The following is a 22,897-nucleotide window of genomic DNA, read 5'->3' on the forward strand; positions in this document are numbered from 1 at the left end:
GGAACAAAGTTAATTTGATGTTCTATCCCTCGAATAGGTGGTAGCCCACTTGGAATCTCATTTGGGAAGACATCTCCAAATTCCTTCAAAATAGAAATCATTGAACTTGGCAATTCAAGTTCTTCAAAGTTAGTTTGATCATTAAAATAATTTTCTTTGTAAAGCATGACCAGCAAAGGTTTCTTACACTCAATAACCTTATTAATATCCCCTAAACTCAAATAAAAATTCTGGTTTTTCCTCTCTTTTCTTTCTTTTCTTTTTCTTTCCTTGGTTTGGCTCTCATTGGCGGAAATTTCCAGATTTTTTGTGCTCTCGGGTTTGCTCTCTTTTCTCACCCCTCTCTCAGCTTTTCCTTGGTCTTTCCACTCAATATGAACCTTAGAAACCTTACCTTGGTCAGCAACCTCAATCTTACCTTCTTGAAAGGATGGTGAAGCCGTTGTGCCATACTTGCTTTTTCCTTGAGCTTTTCGGCTTCTCTCCTTTGTTGCATTTGTAATTGGTCTTTGTAAACCTCTTTAGGAGATAATGGTTCCAGCTTGACCTTCTTTCCTTTAAACCTGAAAACAATACTATTTTCTCGACCAAAATGAGTAGCATCTTTATCAAATCGCCATGGTCTACCTAATAGTATATGTCCAGCAATCATGGGTACAATATAACATAAAACTACATCCTCATATCTACCTATATTAAATTTTACTTTGGCTTGTTTGTTTACTTTCATCTCACCACTATCATTAAGCCATTGTAATCTATAAGGTTCTGGATGTTTAATTGTTTTCAAGCCTAATTTATCAACTACAAGATTACTTATCACATTAGTACAACTCCCACTATCTATAATCATGCTACAAATTTTACCTTGTATTTCGCAGCGAGTGTGGAAGATGTTTTCTCTTTGTATCTGCTCTTCATCTTTGTAGACAGCAAGTACTCTCCTTGAAACCAAGCTCAACTCGGCATTAGATGTATCTACAGGCTCGGCTTTATCTTCATTGCAATCCTCCTCTTGCTCGGTTTCAGCCCCACTTTCTTCACTTGCGGATTCCAGCTCACCATCACCCTTTAATACCATGATTCTTCTATTTGGGCATTGGCTGGCTATGTGTCCTCTTCCTTGGCACTTAAAACAAATTATTTCTCTGGATTTTTGAGGTTTAGGATCAGATTTTATCTCACCTCTAAGTGCTTGGACAGATTCGGTCTTGACCTCCCTTCTTGGCCGGTTGGTAGATTCTTCTCCTAATTTCAGCTTCAACTTGTTTTCATAAGTGGAATTGTTTTTCCAGCCACTTGAACTTGTCCTTCCACTGCTAGAAACTCCTCCAAACCGTGTACTAACACCCCTCCTCTTGAATTGGTTCTCAAGCTTAATGGCTACATGCAACATCTCCTCCAATTCCAAGTATTGTTGTAATTCAAGTTGGTTGGCAATGTCTCGGTTTAACCCTCCAAGAAATCTTGCCATGGTTGCCTCCCTATCCTCATTCATATTCAGCCTCATCATTAACATCTCCATCTCTTTGTAATAATCCTCCACGGACCTACTTCCTTGAGACAAAGATTGAAGTCTTTGATGCAGCAACCTATGGAAATGGGATGGCACAAACCGCTTCCTCATGGCTCCTTTCATTTGTCGCCATGTTGTAATTAAGTCATCACCAACTCTCCTTCGGGTGCTTTGCTCCTTTGTCCACCATTGGAGTGCATAATGGCCAAACTCCATTGCTGCCAACTTCACCTTCTTACCTTCTGAATAATTGTGGCAGTCAAAAATCATCTCCATTTTTTCTTCCCACTCCAAATAAGCTTCGGGATCACTTTTACCCATAAAAGGTGGGATATTAACCTTGATATTTCCCAAATCATCATCTGTATCTTCCCTCCTATATCTCCCATGGCCAGCTCTATCTTGAACAGCAAAGATTTCATCCATACCTTCCTCAAAGTCACCGTCGAATGGTTCCTCATCAAATTCCTCTCTCGGCCTCTCGCGGCCTCCTCGTCCTCGGTCTCGTCCTCCATGGAATTCTTGCCTATTTCTTGTATTCGGCCTTCCTTGTGAGGCTTCCCACTCTTTGATTTACATGCTTAACTTGAGCACTAACCCGCTGTATTGACTCCAAAACAGCTCTCATGTCCATTTGGTCTCCACTACCGATAGCTCGGTCATCGCCATGGAATGCTACGGACTCTTCCTCATTGATCCTCAAGGGTGGATCCCCTGTTCTTATTCTAGAATCTGCCATGTTAATAAAATACTGCAAAAATAAAATAAATCCTCACAATATTCACTCCCTCACGTGTTTCACTCAAACAAGGTCTCGACACTCGTGTTTGCACACTACTTTCGGCTTTTACCCTCTTTTAAGCTCACACACTCTTGCCTTTTTCCACTCAATGAATTATCTCAAAGTTCTAATTAAAACACCCACAAAACAGCAATTAGATCACTAGTATATTTTAATTAAACTTATCAACAAAACAGTAGCAAAAAGTAGGCAATACCGAAAGAATCCAACAAATCCTAATTTTTCGGCTTTCTAAACAAGAAAACACAAAATAATGGGAAAACGTTGGAATTTTTGAAAACTGCACCAGATGGTAGTTGATTATGAGTTCAAGAATGAAATTCCAGAAAAAGAAATTCAAATACGAACAAGAATCAAAGAGAACAAAATTATAGAAAAGTGTTGGTTGTTGTTCTTGTAATTCAAGTTTTGTATCAATTCCTTTATCTAATTTTAATCCAAATAATTTAAGCACCCAAAATCCAAATATCCAGCAGCAAAAATAATTCTCCAGCAACTCAAATATTGAATAAATAATAAAACAAAACCAGCAGCTCCAACAAATTTCCAGCAAACAAATCAAACTCCAACAAACCGAAATATTGTTTTTTCTTCCCCTTTTTTTTTTTTTTTTTTTTTATTCGGCTTTACCTTCTTTTTTTTTTTTCACTCACAGAACATAAACAACTGCAGTAGCAAGAATAATTACCAAAATTGCAATTCCAACTCCAAAACAAACACCAAAACCGTGACCTCCAAATAAACAAAATGTGCAGTTTTTTTTTTTTTTTAAATGTTGCCGCAAACTTTTTTTTTTCTTTTTTTTTTTTTTTTGAATATATGAATGCAAATATTTAAGACTAAAACAGCAAAGAAAAATCAACAAAAACCAAATTAACAAGAACAATGATAAAAGACAACCAACAAACTAGGAAACAAAAATACGATAAAACTAGGAAATCCTAATTCAACTAGGAATGAATTTTTTTAATTTTTTTTTTATTTTTAAGATGCTGAACGTGTATAGGATGGATGCAACCTTAACCTAATGCTAAAATTGCAGAATAACACAAAAACAAATAAAGCAAATAAAGATAGATCAAACCTGAACAAAATTTAGCTCTGATACCAAATGATACGAACCTAGGACGACCTGCTCCTAAACCCGTATTATATTAGCCCGGATCTTTAATTAAGTTCAAGTTCTAATGGAATGGACCTCAACCCCTAACCAACCTGTGGTTAGAAACCTTGGTTTAATGTAGACGCCACAATAGGGGATGGAAAACCTATTGATAAGTCAAGCTAAAACAACCAATTCTCTAATGGTGTTTTAGGTGTTCTCAAAGAACAAAGAGATAATTAATCTCACAAGTATTTTCTCAATCAAATCCAAGTTGTATTATTATTGAAAAATAAGCCTTTAAGTAGGCTTTGAAAGAAACAAAATAAATCCTAAAAACCCTATGAAAAACCGGCCACACAATGAAGAAGGTTACCTTGGCTGAAACTTTCCTTTTCCTAAACTAATTTGGGTTAATTAATTCCTTTATTTTGAATTAAGAATTAATTAATTTACAATGAAAATAATAAAATAATAACTTTCCTAAACTTATTTGTCCAGAAAATAAATAAATAAAAACTAAAAAGTAATGGTAGTTTCCTAAAACAAAAAGTAGAATAAAATTAGGAAACTATAATACTAGCTTTTTGACTAAATTGACTTTGACCAAATTGAGCTTCAAATCAGCTTCAATATGCTTTGTAGGATGCCAAATAAGCTTATTGTGAAGTTCCTCACGTTGCCCTTGCTTGGAAGTATGAGAAAAGGCTAATACAGTAAAATACAGTAAAGCCAGCAAGGAATACAGCAAATCCGGCCTTTCCTTCTCCTTGTGCGCAAACCACCTTGTTGGTCGGCTTTGAAGCTGCTTTGGCTGGTTTCTATGACTCATCCTCCATATGAATTGAACCCATAAGGATGGGGTTCCAATTCATACAACCCGGCCTCCTTATTATCACCAAAAACGTCACCCGACCCTGTTTTGGCTTCTATTGCTTGTATGAGTAAAACAGGCCTTGGTTCTTTAGATGTGACCAACCCCTCTTGACTATGACTTATTCCTTGTATGAAGACAGCAAGATTGTCCTTGAACTTATTGGCTTGGGCCCTAGTGATCAGTCCCACCTTCATTTGTATTGGGTCAGCACCCCAGCGGGTTGTCGGTCGAGCAGTCTCGGGTGGAATCGCATCAAAAAGTAAAAACAAATTAGGAAACTAAAAATGCTAGCCTTTTGATCAAGTTGACTTTGATCAATCTTTGACCTCTTTGAGCTCCAAATAAACTTCTAGATGCTTTTTAGGATGCCAAATAATCTGAATATGAAGTCCCACACGTTGCCCATGCTTGGAAAAATAAGAAAAGGCTAATGCAGTAAAATACAGTAAAGACAGCAAGCAATACAGCAAATTCGGCCAAATTGTTGATGTTGTCCGTACAAGCCCTTTTTGATTGCATTTGAGGCTGCTTTAACTTGTTCCATGACCTCTTTGGCATATGTATTGAACCCATAAAGAATTGGAACCATTTCATGCTTCCCGGACTCCAAACATGTACCAAAACCGTCACTCGGGTCCGTATTGGCTTCCACCACTTGGATGCTTAGAATAGGCTTTGTATCTTCAAGTATGGACAAGCTCTGTTGAAATTAATTACCCCCTATATAAATACTCCCAGTTTGTCCTTAAATCTCTTAATTTGAGCTTTTGTGATTGGCCTAGTCTTCATCCGTGTCGAGTCAGCACCCCAGTGGGTTATCGATGGAGCGGGCTCGGGCGGAATCACGTCAATACCCCATCCCCTTAGCCAACTTAGCTCTTAATACAGGATCGTTCAAGTCAGGTTTTTTTGTTATTAGGATAGGTGCGTTATTCTAGATCCATCCCCCAAAAGAACCGGACATGATAGTTTTTCATCATCCGGCTCAAGCATGACTCAAACGAACCAAATAGATCCATATAAAAAATAAAAAAATTGATATGGTATCCACACCTATGTGAATGATTCTATGTAAGAGTAAGAAAAAATTTATCAAATTTCCTTTTTCGAAGTTTCAACAACCATCCATTGTAAAGAATTCAGTTCTTACAGATAAATGCTCGATACACAAGTAAGCTTACAAATCATGATCAAGTGCCTTCTGGGCCATCTCAGACCTTGCAATTGGACTTTATCCCCAAGAATATCAAAACACTTTACATACAAAGGATTTACTTGTTACTAATGTAGTTTAGCCCCTGTTCTTCTTATTCTTCTTTATATCCTTTATTTCACTCCGATAGTATAATAAATCGAGTGAATGCAGAGGAGATGAATACATTTCCATACTATTAAGTAAGTGAAATATATAAAACATACTCCGGGATTATGTCACATCACTTCACTTATTCGTTCTATTGGATCACACAGAGCCTACTCATACACATCATGATCGAGTATGATGATAGAAAATATTCTCTTCAAACGAACCAGCCTATACCTCTTTATGGGCCTTACGTGGTGGTTGGAATAAAGACACATTTTTTTATTTTAGTTGTGAATTCAAATGTGGCAGATAAGGGCGTATATTCTGCACGGCCCAATTAATAGTTCAAGTCACACTCCCATAATCCGTTTTATCTTCAAAAAATTCACTTCAACTATGAGTGTCAAAAAAATAAAAATAATACATTATTACATTTTTGTAAAGTTGAAAAGAAGTATCCAAATACATGTCTTAGTCGTTTCAATAAGACATATTTGTAGCAATGAAATACTATTGGTCCTACCCCAATTTATATTATTTACATTATAAATTACATTATGTTATATTATAAAGGGCTATAAATCCTTTGCTTACGTATCATTAGGAAGTGCATTAACATGAATACGGCAGTAAGACGAGGTAATATAAAATCGTGTAAACTATAAAACCAAGTTAAAGTGGATTGTCCCACACTAGCATTTTCGCGTAATAACTTTACCAAGGGCGATCCTATTAGAGGAATACCTTTTGGCACACCTGTTATAATTTTTACTACCCAATAACCAATTTGGTCCCAAGATAAGGAATAACAAGTTACACCAAAAGATGGGGTCAATACACCCAAAACCACACCTGTAAACCAAGTCAATTCGCAAGGTTTTTTAAAGCCTTCGGTGAGATACACACGAAATACATGTAGGATCATCATTAGGACCATCATACTAGCCGACCATTGATGAACTGATCGGACTAAGCAACCAAAGTTAGCTTTAGTCATTATATATTGAATAGAAGCAAAAGCCTCCATAACGATCGAACGATAAAAGTCATAGCAAACTTTGTAGCTACTTGTACTAAAAAATAAGTAAGTGTAATTCCGCCTAGACAATAAAAAATGTTGACATGGGGAGGAACATATTTACTAGTTATATCATCTACAATTGCTTGAATCTCGAGATGTTCTTCAAAACAATCATAGATTTTATTGGGATAGGTAAACAGAGCGGACCCCCCCCCCCCAAATGAACTGTATATGAGAATTTCATCTGGTACGACTCAAACAGAAACACCAAAATACTAGTTCTACAGGATATGTGTAATAGAAAGTTAAGTTCAAAAATTCTTAATCCTTTGATTCAATTGTTTATGAAGATACAAAAGAAATAAAAATCTGAAAGTTCTTTCTTTTGGTTATAATGCCAAAATATCAAGTCGGCTCATTTGTCTCTATGGTGATGATTATAGGCCTCTTGAATATCTTTTTACCTATTTATAGTTTTTTATTGTGTGTAATGCACCTTGAACTGCTGTCTTCTTTATTATAGATATTGATAGGAATTCTCTTATTAAGACCCTATGAATCAGTTAAAACCCCAGATTCATACTAGAACCACGATGATTCAATAAAACCATTTCTTTATAAACTAATTCCAAAAATTCCTTGAGGAAGAACTGTTGGATTATCACTTATTCAACGAATAACTAGAATGAATAAAAATCCAACAACTCCCTTATCCTTTGATCAAAATATATGTAAATAAGAGTTTAAAAAAAATAAACATATTTCGATTTATAACTTCTAAATCTAACTCTTTGAGAAAAAAAAAAAAACAAGGAAGCATAAATGTGTGGTCTGAATATTAAGGATGATTCATAGTGCTAATAATACTTTGGAATCTATTTCCTATATTCCATGCTTCAGATACTAGGATGAATATCTGATGAAGTAAAACCATCTCTATCAAGATGATAGACGCATTATCTGTACTATCCAGAGAATCAATTATAACAAGTCACCCATTCATATTTCGAAACTACATATACAATGTAATTTCACGATCAAAGTACCAAAATAGAATGGGATAAAAATTAGAGACCTAAATGCTTCACTTTGTATTGTAAAGCTAGTTACTAGTTCTTGTGAATCTAATTAATTCCAATTCCATCTAGTAAAATCGAAGAATTATAAAACTCCAAAATAATATATTGGAATACCACAAAAAGGGCCATTGCGATACCCATCAAAGGAGTAGTTCCCCACTAGGAGCTACTTTACCATATTTTGAATTCAATGGTTTCAATAAACTCCGTACAATAGTTCGTCTTGGACCAGATCTAGAACTACTCTCAACGGTTTGTGTAGCCATAAATTGTATTTTATATTCATTGAGATCTGTTGACTTTGTATACCATTCATTATCATAAACCCATTGTGGTCTTGAAACTATATAATAATGGAAATGGCAACCCTAGTTGCTATCTTTATATCGGGTTTACTTTACTAGGTATGCCCTAGATATTGCTTTTAGGCAACCTTCTGAACAACTAAGAGATCTAATCGAGGAACATAGAGACTAGTCAAAGTAATGAGCATCTCAATATTGGGAGACTCATTACTTTCAATTGAGATAATGAAAAATCATTTCACCTTTTTAGTTGGAACTTTAGGTGGTTGTCCAAAAAAGATAGCAAAAAGAATTATTCCTAAAGTTAAGACTAAGAGGAATGTATAAACCAATGCTTCCATAGATTTGATCGTGGTTTACATACAATTATTGCTTCCATACCTATTTATTTGGGATCATCTCCTAGATAAAGAAAGAGCAAGAGTCAAAGAAAAGGTAGCAATTCAAATCAAGGTTTATTTGGTACCCTACTCACAAAACTAAAGACGAAAAATAACAAAATAATATTTTATCAGATTACTTGTCTTCTTGTGGTTGGATCTCCAAGTTTTTGGAATGCTCCAAATTCTACTTGAGCATCCAAATCAGGGTCAATACCAGTAAAAACATCTCTGAACAAGGTCCTAGCACCATGCCAAATGTGTCCGAAGAAAAAGAGCAAAGCAAACAAAGCATGTCCAAAAGTAAACCAACCCCTCGGACTGCTACAAAAAATACTATCGGATTTCAAAGTAGCATAATCTAATTCAAAAATTTCACCCAATTTAGTACATCTAGCGTATTTTTTCATTGTAGCGGGACCACTATAACTAACTCCATTGAGTTCGCTACCATAGAACTCAACAGTTACACCTACTTGTTTGATGCTGTATTTCGATTCTTCCCTTCTAAAAGGAACATTGGCTCTAACAATTCCATCTCCATCTACCAAAACGATTGGAAATGTTTCGAAAAAAGTAGGCATACAATGTACAAAAAGTTCACGACCCTCTTTATCTCTAAAAATAGGGTGTCCTAACGACCCAACAGCAATTCCATCCCCATTGTCCATTAAGCCCACTCTGAATAATCCCCCTTTTGCTGGATTATAGCTGATGTAATAATAAAAAGCTAATTTTCTAGGAATTTTAGACCAAGCTTTGGATAAACTTTGACTTTCAGCTAGCCCAGCACCAACTCATTGATATATTTCTTGTTGAAAGTATCCTTGATCCCATTGATAACGAGTGGGACCAAATAATTCAATCGAGGTAGTTGCCGAACCATACCACATAGTTCTAGCAACCATAAAAGCTGCAAAAAAGATAGCAACGATAGTACTGGAATGGACGGTTTCAATATTTCCTATACATAATCCCTTTTATAGACATTGGGGTGGACAGAAACTAAGATGGAATAGACCCGCCAATATGCCTAAGGTCCCTACTGCAATATGATGAGAGGTTATTCCTCCCGGAACAAAAGGATCAAAACCTTTCGACACGTTATGCTGGATTTACAGATTTTACCCTTCTAGTTAGTTCATAAGGATCGGATACCCATATTCCCGGACCATACAATCCTGTTACATGAAATGTGCCAAAACCAAAGTAAGCCAGCCCTGAAAGAAATAAATGAATTCCAAAGATTTTGAGTAAATCCAAATAGGGTTTTCCTGTATGTTCATCATAAAATATTTCTAGATCCCAATACACCTAGTGCTAGATAGCTGCTCAAAAGCATAAGCCAAAAAACACTATATGTGAACCGTCCACGCCTTCGTAACTCCAATCACCCCATGAATTGGTGATTCCTAAATGAGTCATGAAGGGTAGAACAAACATCCCTTGTCTCCGCATTGGATCATGAATAGGGTCAGAGGGATAAAAAACTGCTAAGTTATATAGAGCCATCAAACTGACCCAACCAGTAACCAGAGCTGTATCCATTATATGGATTGATGCGAATCTACCCGAGATTGTTCAACCGTCAACCCGCTAGGGTGCTCACCCAATACAAATGAAGGTGGGACCGATCACTAGGGCCCAAGACAAGAAATTCAAGGAAAATCTTGCTGTCTTCATACAAGGAATAAGTCATAGTCAAGAGGGGTTGACCATATCTAAAGAACCAAGGCCTGCTTTACTCATACAAGCAATAGAACCCAGAAAGGGCCCGGGTGACGTTTTTGGTGACAATATGGAGGTCGAGTTGTATGAATTGGAACCCCATCCTTATGGGTTCAATTCATATGGAGGATGAGTCATAGAAACCAGCCAAAGCAGCTCCAAATCTTACCAATAAGCTGGTTTGCGTACAAGGGGAGGAAAAGGCCGGATTTGCTGTATTCCTTGCTGGCTTTACTGTATTTTACTATATTAGCCTTTTCTCATACTTCCAAGCAAGGGCAACGTGAGGAACTTCACAATAAGCTTATTTGGCACTCCCTAAAGATTATTGAAGCTAATTTGGAGTCCAATTGGATCAAAGAAGGGTCATTACCAACATAGCCGAAAATTACCATTTTTAGTTTCCTAATTTGTTTTTACTTTTTGTTTTCGGAAACTACCATTACTTTTTGGCTTTTATTTATTTATTTTCTGGAAAAATAACTTTAGGAAGGTTTTTATTTTATTCTTTCCATTGTAAATTAATTAATTCCTCATTTAATATAAAGGGATTAATTAATCAAACTTAGATTAGGAAAGGAAGTACAATTTCGGCCAACTAGGTTTCTTTATGTGTGTGGCCTGTTTTTCCTAGGGATTTTAGAGTTTATTTTGTTTCTTTCAAAGCCTATTTAAGGGCTTAGTTATCAATAAGAATACAACTTTGATTTGATTGAGAAAATACTTGTGAGATTAATTATCTCTTTGTTCATTGAGAACACCTAAGACACCATTAGAGAATTGGTTGTTTTCACTTGACTTATCAAGAGGTTTTCATCCCCTATTGTGGCGTCTACATTATACCAAGGTTTCTAACCATAGGTTGGTTAGGGGTTAAGGTCCATTCCATTAGAACTTGAACTTAATTGATATCTGGGCTAATATAATACGGGTTTAGGAACAGGTCGTCCTAGGTTCCTATCATTTGCTATCAGAGCTAAATTTTGTTCAGGTTTGATCTATCTTTATTTGCTTTATTTGTTTTTGTTTTATTCTGCAATTTTAGCATTAGATTAAGGTTGCTTCTATCACCATACACGTTCTGCATCTTAAAAAAAAAAAGAAATTTCATTCCTAGTTGAATTAGGATTTCCTAGTTTTGTCGTATTTTTGTTTCTTAATTTATTGGTTGTTTTTTATCATTGTTCTTGTTAATTTTGGTTTTTGTTGATTTTTCTTTACTGTTTTAGTCTTAAATGTTTGTATTCATATATTCAAAAAAGAAAAAAAGAAAAAAAAAAGAGTTTGCGGCAACATTTAAAAAAAAAAACTACACATTTGTTATTATTTGGAGGTCACGGGTTTGGTGTTTGTTTTGGAGTTAGAATTGCAATTTTTGTAATTATTCTTGCTACTGTAGTTGTTTGTGTTCTGTGAGTGAAAGAAAAAAAAAAAGAAGGAGAGGTAAAGCCGAATAAAAAAAAAATTAGAAAACATATTTCGGTTTGTTGGTTTATTTTGTTTCTTTCAAAGCCTAGAAAAAAATATTTTTGTTCAATTTGATTCTTGTTCGTATTTGAATTTATTTTTTTGGAATTTTATTCTTGAACTCATAATCTACTACCATCTGGTGCAGTTTTCAAAAATTCCAACGTTTTCCCATTATTTTGTGTTTTCTTGTCTAGAAAGCCGAAAAATTAGGATTTGTTGGATTCTTTCGGTATTGCCTACTTTTTCCTACTGCTTTGTTGATAAGTTTAATTAAAACATACTAGTGATCTAATTGCTGTTTTGTGGGTGTTTTAATTAGAACTTTGAGATAATTCATTGAGTGGAAAAAGGCAAGAGTGTGTGAGCTTAAAAGAGGGTAATAGCCGAAAGTAGTGTGCAAACACGAGTGTCGAGACCTTGTTTGAGTGAAACACGTGAGGGAGTGAATATTGTGAGGATTTATTTTATTTTTACAGTATTGTACTAACATGGCAGATTCTAGAACAAGAAGAGGGGATCCACCCTTGAGGATCAATGAGGAAGAGTCCGTAGCATTCCATGGCAATGACCGAGCTACCGGGAGTGGAGACCAAGTGGATATGAGAGCTGTCTTGCAATCAATACAGCGGGTTAGTGCTCAAGTTGAGCATGTGAATCAAAGAGTGGGAAGACTAGAAGCCTCACGAGGAATGTCGAATACAAGAAATAGGCAAGAATTCTGATGTGATTCTGCCCGAGCCCGCTCCACCGATAACCTGTTGGGGTGCTGACTCGACACGGATGAAGACTAGGCCAATCACAAGAGCTCAAATTAAGAGATTTAAGGACAACCTGGGAGTATTTATACAGGGGGTACTTGAAGATACAAAACCTATTCTAAGAATCCAAGTGGTGGAAGCCGATACGGACCCGGGTGACGGTTTTGGTACATTTTTGGAGTCTGGGAAGCATGAAATGGTTCCAATGCTTTATGGGTTCAATACATATGCCTAAGAGGTCATGGAATCAAGTTAAAGCAGCCTCAAATGCAATCAAAAAGGGCTTGTACGGACAGCCTCAACAATTTGGCCGAATTTGCTGTATTGCTTGCTGGCTTTACTCTATTTTACCGTATTAGCCTTTTCTTATTTTTCCAAACATGTGCAAAGTGTGGGACTTCAAATTCAGCTTATTTGGCATCCTAAAAATCATCTAGAAGCTGATTTGAAGCTCAAAGAGGTCAAAGATTGATCAAAGTCAACTTGATCAAAAAGGCTAGCATTTTTAGTTTCCTATTTGTTTTAACTTTTTGTTTTAGGAAACTACCATTACTTTTTGGCTTTCATTTATTTACTTTATGGAAAAATAACTTTAGGAAGGTTTTTATTTTGTTCTTTCCATTGTAAATTAATTAATTCCTAATTTAATATAAAGGAATTAATTAATCAAACTTAGATTAGGAAAGGAAGTATAGTTTCAGCCAACTAGGTTTCTTTATGTGTGGTGGCTGGTTTTCTTTATGTTCTAGGGTTTTATTCCGTGGCTTTGTAGGCTATTTAAAGGCTTAGTTATCAATAAGAAAACAACTTTGATTTGATTAAAAAAATGACTTGATTACAACATGGCGTCAAATGAAAGGAGCCATGAGAAAGCGGTTTGTGCCATCTCATTACCAAAGGTAGCTGCATCAAAGGCTTCAATCTTTGTCTCAAGGAAGTAGGTCCGTGGAGGATTATTACAAAGAGATGAGGCTGAATATGAATGAGGATAGAGGAGCAACAATGGCGAGATTTCTTGGTGGTTTGAACCGTGACATTGCCAACCAACTTGAATTACAACAATACTTGGAATTGGAGGAGATGTTGCATGTAGCCATTAAGCTTGAGAACCAATTCAAGAGGAGGGGTGTTAGTACACGGTTTGGAGGAGTTTCTAGCAGTGGAAGGACAAGTTCAAGTGGCTGGAAAAACATTTCCACTTATGAAAACAAGTTGAAGCCGAAATTAGGAGAAGAATCTACCAACCGGCCAAGAAGGGAGGTCAAGACCGAATCTGTCCAAGCACTTAGAGGTGAGATAAAATCTGATCCTAAACCTCAAAAATCCAGAGAAATAATTTGTTTTAAGTGCCAAGGAAGAGGACACATAGCCAGCCAATGCCCAAATAGAAGAATCATGGTATTAAAGGGTGATGGTGAGCTGAAATCCGCAAGTGAAGAAAGTGGGGCTGAAACCGAGCAAGAGAAGGATTGCAATGAAGATGAAGCCGAACCTATAGATACATCTAATGCCGAGTTGAGCTTGGTTTCAAGGAGAGTACTTGCTATCTACAAAGATGAAGAGCAGATACAAAGAGAAAACATCTTCCACACTCGCTGCGAAATACAAGGTAAATTTTGTAGCATGATTATAGATAGTGGGAGTTGTACTAATGTGATAAGTAATCTTGTAGTTGATAAATTAGGCTTGAAAACAATTAAACATCCAGAACCTTATAGATTACAATGGCTTAATGATAGTGGTGAGATGAAAGTAAACAAACAAGCCAAAGTAAAATTTAATATAGGTAGATATGAGGATGTAGTTTTATGTGATATTGAACCCATGATTGCTGGACATATACTATTAGGTAGACCATGGCAATTTGATAAAGATGCTACTCATTTTGGTCGAGAAAATAGTATTGTTTTCAGGTTTAAAGGGAAGAAGGTCAAGCTGGAACCATTATCTCCTAAAGAGGTTTACAAAGACCAATTACGAATGCAACAAAGGAGAGAAGCCGAAAAGCTCAAGGAAAAAGCAAGTATGGCACCAACGGCTTCACCGTCCTTTCAAGAAGGTAAGATTGAGGTTGCTGACCAAGGTAAGGTTTCTAAGGTTCATATTGAGTGGAAAGATCAAGGGAAAACTGAATGAGAGGGAAAAGGAAGTGGCAAACCCGTGCTCTTGGAGAAGGAAGAGGAATCCGTATGTTTGCGCCAATCCAAGGAGAAAAAAGAAAAAGGAAGAAATGAAAGGTTAAGTAGCAATTTTTATTTGAGTTTAGGGGATATTAATAAGGTTATTGAGTGTAAGAAACCTTTGCTAGTCATGATTTATAAAGAAAATTATTTTAATGATCAAACTAACTTTGAAGAACTTGAATTGCCAAGTTCAATGATTTCTCTTTTGAAGGAATTTGGAGATGTCTTCCCAAATGAAATTCCAAGTGGACTACCATCCAATCAAGAGGGAAAATGTGAGCTTGCTGTCCAAGGTAAGTCTTCTAATACTCAAGTTGTGTGAAAAAATTTTAATAAAACCAAGAGTGAGAAATTTGGTGCAAAAGCAGAGAGTGAGGAAAGTGAGATGGCCGTGAGTGAGAAAGGAAAAGGAAGACAAGAAAGGAAGAATATAAATTTTTATCTTAGCTTTGGTGATGTTAATAAAGTAATTATGAATAAGAAATCATTGTTGACCATGAATTTTAAAGATACTTATTTAAAGATGTCTTTATTGCATAGAACATTATCTGCATTGTTGAGAGCTTTACTTAGTGGCAATTTGAAAATTTGGGAAATATTGATTGCTAACTTTAAAAAGTGTAATTTTTACCATAATGAGCATGTATTTCTAGATTTTGTTGTAATACTGTTTGACCCAGGAGAATTGGTTTGGTTGCACTTACGAAAGGAAAGGTTTCCTAATCAAAGAAAGTCAAAGCTCATGCCGCTTATGGATGGACCTTTTCAAGTTTTGGAGCCGAATAACAAGAATGCCTACAAGCCTAATTTACCGGGTGAGTATAACATGAGTGCTGCATTTAATGTTGCTGATTTAACTCCTTTTGCTGCAGGTGATGATCTTGATTTGAGGACAAATCCTTTTCAAGAGGAGGGGAATGATGTGATTCTGCCCGAGCCCGCTCCACCGATGACCTGCTGGGGTGCTGACTCGACACGGATGAAGACTAGGCCAATCACAAGAGCTCAAATTAAGAGATTTAAGGACAACTTGGGAGTATTTATATAGGGGATAATCAATCTCAACAGAGCTTGTCGATACTTGAAGATACAAAACCTATTCTAAGCATCCAAGTGGTGGAAGCCGATACGGACCCGGGTGACGGTTTTGGTACATTTTTGGAGTTCGAGAAGCATGAAATGGTTCCAATGCTTTATGGGTTCAATACATATGCCTAAGAGGTCATGGAATCAAGTTAAAGCAGCCTCAAATGCAATCAAAAAGGGCTTGTACGGACAGCCTCAACAATTTGGCCGAATTTGCTGTATTGCTTGCTAGCTTTACTCTATTTTACTGTATTAGACTTTTCTTATTTTTCCAAGCATGGGCAACGTGTGGGACTTCAAATTCAGCTTATTTGGCATCCTAAAAATCATCTAGAAGCTGATTTGAAGCTCAAAGAGGTCAAGGATTGATCAAAGTCAACTTGATCAAAAAGGCTAGCATTTTTAGTTTCCTAATTTGTTTTTACTTTTTGTTTTAGGAAACTACCATTACTTTTTGGCTTTCATTTATTTATTTTCTGGAAAAATAACTTTAGGAAGGTTTTTATTTTATTCTTTCCATTGTAAATTATTAATTCCTAATTTAATATAAAGGAATTAATTAATCAAACCTAGATTAGGAAAGGAAGTATAGTTTCAGCCAACTACGTTTCTTTATGTGTGGTGGCTGGTTTTCTTTATGTTCTAGGTTTTTATTTCGTGGCTTTGTAGGCTATTTAAAGGCTTAGTTATCAATAAGAAAACAACTTTGATTTGATTAAGAAAATACTTGTGAGATTAATTATCTCTTTGTTATTTGAGAACACCTAAAACACCATTAGGGAATTGGTTGTTTTAGCTTGACTTATCAATATGTTTTCCATCCCCTATTGTGGCGTCTACATTATACCAAGGTTTCTAACCACAGGTTGGTTAGGGGTTGAGGTCCATTCCATTAAAACTTGAACTTAATTAAGATCCGGGCTAATATAATACGGGTTTAGGAGCAGGTCGTCCTAGGTTCATATCAAATTCCATGGAGGGTGAGGTCGAGGACGAGGAGGTCGCGAGAGACCGAGACAGGAATTTGATGAGGAGCCATTCGGTGGAGACTTTGAGGAAGGTATGGATGAAAATTTTGCTGTCCAAGATAGAGCTGGCCGTGGAAGATATAGGAGGGCAGATATAGATGATGATTAGGTTAATATCAAGGTTAACATCCCACCTTTTATGGGAAAAAGTGATCCCAAAGCTTATTTGGAGTGGGAAGAAAAAATGGAGATGATTTTTTACTGCCACAACTATTCGGAAGGTAAGAAGATGAAGTTGGCAGCAATGGAGTTTGGACATTATGCTCTCCAATGGTGGACCAATGAGCAAAATACCCGAAGGAAAGTTGGTGATGATTTAATCTCGACATGGCATCAAATGAAAGGAGTCATGAGGAAATGGTTTGTGCCACCCCATTACCATAGGTTACTACATCAAAGGCTTCAATCTTTGTCTCAAGGAAGTAGGTCCATGGAGGATTATTACAAAGAGATGGAGATGTTAATGATGAGGTTAAATATGAATAAGGATAGGGAGGCAACAATGGCAAGATTTCTTGGAAGGTTAAACCGTGACATTGCCAACTAGCTTGAATTACAACAATACTTGGAATTAGAGGAGATGTTGCATGTAGCAATTAAGCTTGAGAACCAATTCAAGAGGAGGGGTGTTAGCACACGGTTTGGAGGAGTTTCTAGCAGTGGAAGGACAAGTTCAAGTGGCTGGAAAAACAATTCTACTTATGAAAGCAAGCTGAAGCCGAAGCTTGGTGAAGAAGCTACTAACCGGCCAAGAAGAGAACTTAAAGCCGAATCTATCCAAGCCATTAAAGGTGGGGTAAAATCTGAACCTAAACCTCAAAAGTCAAGAGAAATTATTTGTTTCAAGTGCCAAGGATATAGCCAACCAATGCCCAAATAGAAGGATAATGGTAATTAGGGATAATGGAGAGGTGGAATCCGAAAGTGAGGCTAATAAGGCTGAAATTGAACAAGAAGATGAAGGACTTGATGATGAGGCCAAACCATTAAACACATCAAATGTTGAGCTAAATTTGGTCTCAAGGAGGGTACTTGCTGTTTACAAGGATGAAGAACAAATCCAGCGTGAGAACATCTTCCACCCTCATTGTGAAATACATGGTAAAATTTGTAGCATGATTATAGATAGGGGGAGTTGCACTAATGTGATAAGTAACCTTGTAGTGGATAAATTGGGCTTAAAAACAATAAAACATCCTGAACGATATAGATTACAATGGCTTAGTGATAGTAGTGAGATGAAAGTAAACAAACAAGCCAAAGTAAAATTTAATATAGGTAGATATAAGGATGTAGTTTTATGTGACATTGTACCTATGATTGCTGTGTTAAAATGTGGTGATCTTGCCACAATGTGCTAGGTAGTTTGTTTACACTTGTACTATTTATTTTGCAACATCAAAGACCAAATATTATTTATGTTTATGCATTTTATTTTATCTTGTAATGTTTAAGAACAATATCCTTTTTTGTAATGCCCTAATCTCAATTAACTAAAGCTTAGGGCCTTTTTGTCTAGTTGCTGGAATTGTATTTCCAGCAACATAAGTCCACTTCCTTGGATGCCGTTTGAAGAAGGTTTGAGATTTGGATATGAATTTTGGATATAATAAACTAGAAACGCAGAGGAAGCAGCAACAGAAAGAATGGCCCAATTTGGAGCTGGGAAGACTGAGTTAAGCCCTAAACAATCTGACCCTTGTGCAGTTTTGTTTTATCTGATTTTTGGCTAGAACACAGTTTAATATTCAAAAAGGCTTCCTCCAATTTTCAAGTCAAATGGAGCTGGTTTTCAAATTCAAATGCCTCAGACAAGCTGAACTTCCATTAAAGAAGGTTTCTTGCATGCCTAGCACATTGATTAGAGTTAGTTGAGGTAGTTTGGCTTGGTTGGTTACTTTTAATGCTTTTGTATTTATTGCTCAATATGGCAGCATGTCTTATTGTCTTTTTGATGTATTTAAAAGTATGAAAATTGCAATGAAAATGTTGAGGAAGTAATATTCAAAAATTTTGAAAAACAACAATTTTGGCTCTCTCTCCCTCTCAACTACTACATTTGTTTTCTTCTTCATCCCAAAAGCTAACAACCTTCTCAAGAACCCCAAACCTCCATTAAAACCAGAAACAAAACCTTGACAAACCCAAAAAAGAAAACAAAATCAAGAACCAAGAACCAACAACAATCATTCTGGACTAACAACTTGAATGATTGTGCTCTAGGGTACAACAACATAAACCTACACCAAATTTCATCATGCTGGACATATACTATTAGGTAGGCCATCGCAATTTGATAAAAATGCTACTCATTTTGGTCGAGAAAATAGTACTGTTTTCAGGTTCAAAGGGAAGAAGGTCAAGCTGGAACCATTATCTCCTAAAGAGGTTTACAAAGACCAATTACAAATGCAACAAAGGAGAGAAGCCGAAAAGCTCAAGGAAAAAAAATCCGAAGGTTTGCGCCAATCCAAGGGAAAAAAAGAAAAGGAAAGAAAAGAAAGGTTAAGTAGCAATTTTTATTTGAGTTTAAGGGATATTAATAAGGTTATTGAGTGTAAGAAACCTTTGCTAGTCATGCTTTACAAAGAAAATTATTTTAATGATCAAACTAACTTTGAGGAACTTCAATTGCCAAGTTCGATGATTTCTCTTTTGATGGAATTTGGAGATGTCTTCCCAAATGAAATTCCAAGTGGACTACCACCTATTCGAGGGATAGAACATCAAATTGACTTTGTTCCAGGAGCTGCCATACCAAATGGACCAGCTTATAGGAGCAATCCCGAAGAAACAAAGGAGCTGCAAAAACAGGTAAGTGATTTGCTTGATAAAGGATACATTCGTGAGAGTTTAAGTCCATGTGCTGTTCCTGTTTTGTTGGTACCTAAAAAGGATGGTTCTTAGAGAATGTGTGTTGATTGTAGGGCTATAAATAACATTACCATCAAATATAAGCATCCCATTCCTAGATTAGATGATATGCTTGATGAGTTGCATGGTGCTTGCATGTTTACAAAAATTGATCTTAGAAGTGGTTATCATCAAATTAGGATGAGAGAAGGTGATGATTGGAAAATCGCATTCAAAACTAAATATGGGCTGTATGAATGGTTAGTTATGCCTTTTGGATTATCCAATGCACCTAGTACTTTCATGAGGCTTATGAATCATGTAATGCGTCCATTTATTGGTAAATTTGTGGTTGTTTATTTTGATGACATTCTAATATATAGCCAAAATTTGGATGACCATGTGGATCAACTGAGGCAAGTTTTGCAAGTTCTTAGGAAGGAAAGATTGTTTGCTAACATTAAAAAATGTGAATTTTGCAAAGATAAGCTTGTGTTTCTAGGATTTGTAGTAAGTGCTACAGGGATCAAAGTTAACCAAGCTAAGGTGAAAGCAATTTAAGAGTGGCTGGTTCCTACTTCTATGACCCAAGTGAGGAGCTTTCATGGCTTGGCAAGCTTTTATAGAATATTTGTCAAGGATTTTAGTACCATAGCAGCACCATTGAATGAAGTTGTCAAGAAGAATGTCGGCTTTAAATGGGGGGAAGTGCAAGAAAAATATTTTAATTTGTTGAAAGAAAAATTGTGTAATTGATGCGAACCCGCCCGAGCTCACACCACTGACAACTCGCTGGGGTACTGATCTGATACGGATGAAGTCTGGGCCGATCACTAGGGCTTAAGCTAAGAGGTTTAAGGACAACCTTGCTCCCTTTATTTAGAGAGTAATTCATTCTCAAAAGCGCTTATCCATACCTGAAGATAAAAGACCTGTTTTAAGTATCCAAGTGGTGGAAGCTGATACATCGGATACCCATACATCGGGCATTTTATATCAGACACCCTTGCCTCGGACATCGGAGCCTTGCCTCGGACTTCGAACATCAGAAGTTACTTAGCTCGGACAGACATCAGTTAGCTCGGATAGGCCATAAGTTAGCTCGGACATCAGGCAGACATAAGTTAGCTTGGTTGAAGACATAATTCAGCATAGATGTCAAAGTCAACTCGTTACCTAATTTGCGATTGACTTTATTTCCTTTTGGGTTTTTATTTATTTATTTTCTGGACAAATAACTTTAGGAAGGTTTTTATTTTATTGTAAATTAATTAATTCTTAATTTAATATAAAGGAATTAATTAATCAAACTTAGATTAGGAAAGGAAGTATAGTTGCGGCCAACTAGGCTTCTTTATGTGTGTGCCAGGTTTTTCCTAGGGTTTTTAGGGTTTTTTTTGTTTCTTTCAAAGCCCATTTAAAGGCTTATTTTTTAACAAGAATACTACTTTGATTTGATTAGGAAAATACTAGTGAGATTAATTATCTCTTTGTTCTTTGAGAACACCTAAAACACCATTAGAGAATTGGTTGTTTAAGCTTGACTTATCAATAGGTTTTCCATCCCCTATTGTAGCGTCTACATTATACCAAGGTTTCTAACCACAGGTTTGTTAGGGGTTGAGGTCCATTCCATTAGAACTTTAACTTAATTGAGATCCGGGCTAATATAATACGGGTTTAGGAGTGTTGGGGTGAGAAGGTTATGACCAAGAGCAAGCTAGCTTGAAGTGTTAGCAACAAGCAAGCTTTTGGTGATGCTCTTGGGAATGGTTGTGTGTGAGTTGTGATTTTAGGTTTTGGTTATGGTGTTTTCTGGTTTTTAGGGTTCCTAGAGTGTTCTAAGGTGTTGAAGAAGAGATAAGAAGAAGGGGACTACGTTGCTTTTGAAAAATGAGGCTTTGATCTTTAGCCATTTCATTCATTTTGCAATATAAGCTTGAAATTACAACTAGTTCACACATGCCAAGCATGTGAGCTTACAAAATGAGTAAAGTATTTGAAATTTAAAAAATAAAATGGACAACACCTAACTTTTCATACACAAAAGAGGTCAAAAACAGCTGCAACATGTCTATTCCAAATATAGTAAAAAGTGGCACATGGTTTGAACTAAGTTCCTATTGTTTAACTAGTTTGGGTAAACAACCAAACTAGCTTCACCTACTTAGTTTCCCTTTGTATATGCCTATGAAACTTGGTTTGAAGCATCCTTGGTCATCAATAAATATTGTTCCAAGAGCTAGGAAAGTTCTGGAACCGGATCATGGGCCAAACAGCTCCAAAACTGGCCCATACTCTGCATACTGGGCCCATCAGATACAGCAATCTGTTTGGAATAGAAAATGGACTTTCCCATGTCATGTGGACCTGAACTTTGAATCATAGTCTTCCATATATGCCTGTAGACATCCCTCAAAATTTCAGCCCAAAACACCATTTGCAACCTGAGATATAAGATAAATAGTGGAACTATGTTGCTGGAAATTATGAATCCAGCACCATAGGCATTTCAAGAATAACATTCCTACTCTTTTGTGCATAATTTTGCCTATACTTTTGCATACATAACTTAGGCACAAAACATTATCAAAATATGCCTTGCATAAATTAAAACATACAAAAAAAAATATAAACTCATAAAAGGAAATGATTTGATACCAAGGTGTGCATGCTAGCCGGTGACATGCACCATCAAGTGGCAAAATTGCCACACTTCAACACTCCTCCTTGGCAATTTTGTATGAGACATTGAGAAGTCCTCTCAATATCTCAAATCTCTTCTTTCCCAATGGCTTGGTGAAGATATCCGCCAAGTTCTCCTCGGAAGTCACATACTCCAACTTCACTTCACCACTTGCTTCAAATTCCCTTAAGGAATGATACTTGACCGGTATGTGCTTGGTCCTCCCATGTTGGACTGGATTTTGAGCAATTGCTATTGCTGAAGTATTGTCACACAATATTACCATGGCTTCCTCTTGCTTCAAGCTCAAGTCCTCCAATAATTTCCTAAGCCAAACACCTTGATTAGGACAACTTGAGCAAGCAATATACTCGGCTTCCGCGGTGCTTTGTGCAACGGTTTGTTGCTTCTTGGAATTCCATGAGAAAGGACCATTTCCAAGAGTGTAAATGTAGCCCGATGTGCTCTTGCTATCATCCAAAGAACCAGCCCAATCACTATCACTATAACCAAGCAAAGCTTCATCATGCCATCCTTGTACCATATACCAAAATCACTAGTACCTTTCAAATACCCTAGGATTCTTTTTGCACAACTAAGATGATTTTGTGATGGACTATGCATAAATCTTGACAAAACAGCCACACTAAACATGATATCCGGTCTAGTAGAGCATACATATAAAAGGCTACCAATTAAACTTCTATAGATGGAAGG

At 36.4% G+C, this 22,897-nt stretch overlaps 2 pseudogenes; one reads left to right on the forward strand and one right to left on the reverse strand.

Moving 5' to 3' along the window:
- The window catches only part of LOC132799879 (protein Ycf2-like), an 84,181-nt pseudogene that overhangs the window by 42,627 nt on the left and 18,657 nt on the right, over positions 1 to 22,897 (forward strand).
- Positions 9,493 to 10,219, reverse strand: LOC132799874 (photosystem II CP47 reaction center protein-like; annotated as a pseudogene).

Source organism: Ziziphus jujuba, chromosome 11, assembly GCF_031755915.1.
Source record: "Ziziphus jujuba cultivar Dongzao chromosome 11, ASM3175591v1".
Lineage (NCBI taxonomy): Eukaryota > Viridiplantae > Streptophyta > Magnoliopsida > Rosales > Rhamnaceae > Ziziphus > Ziziphus jujuba.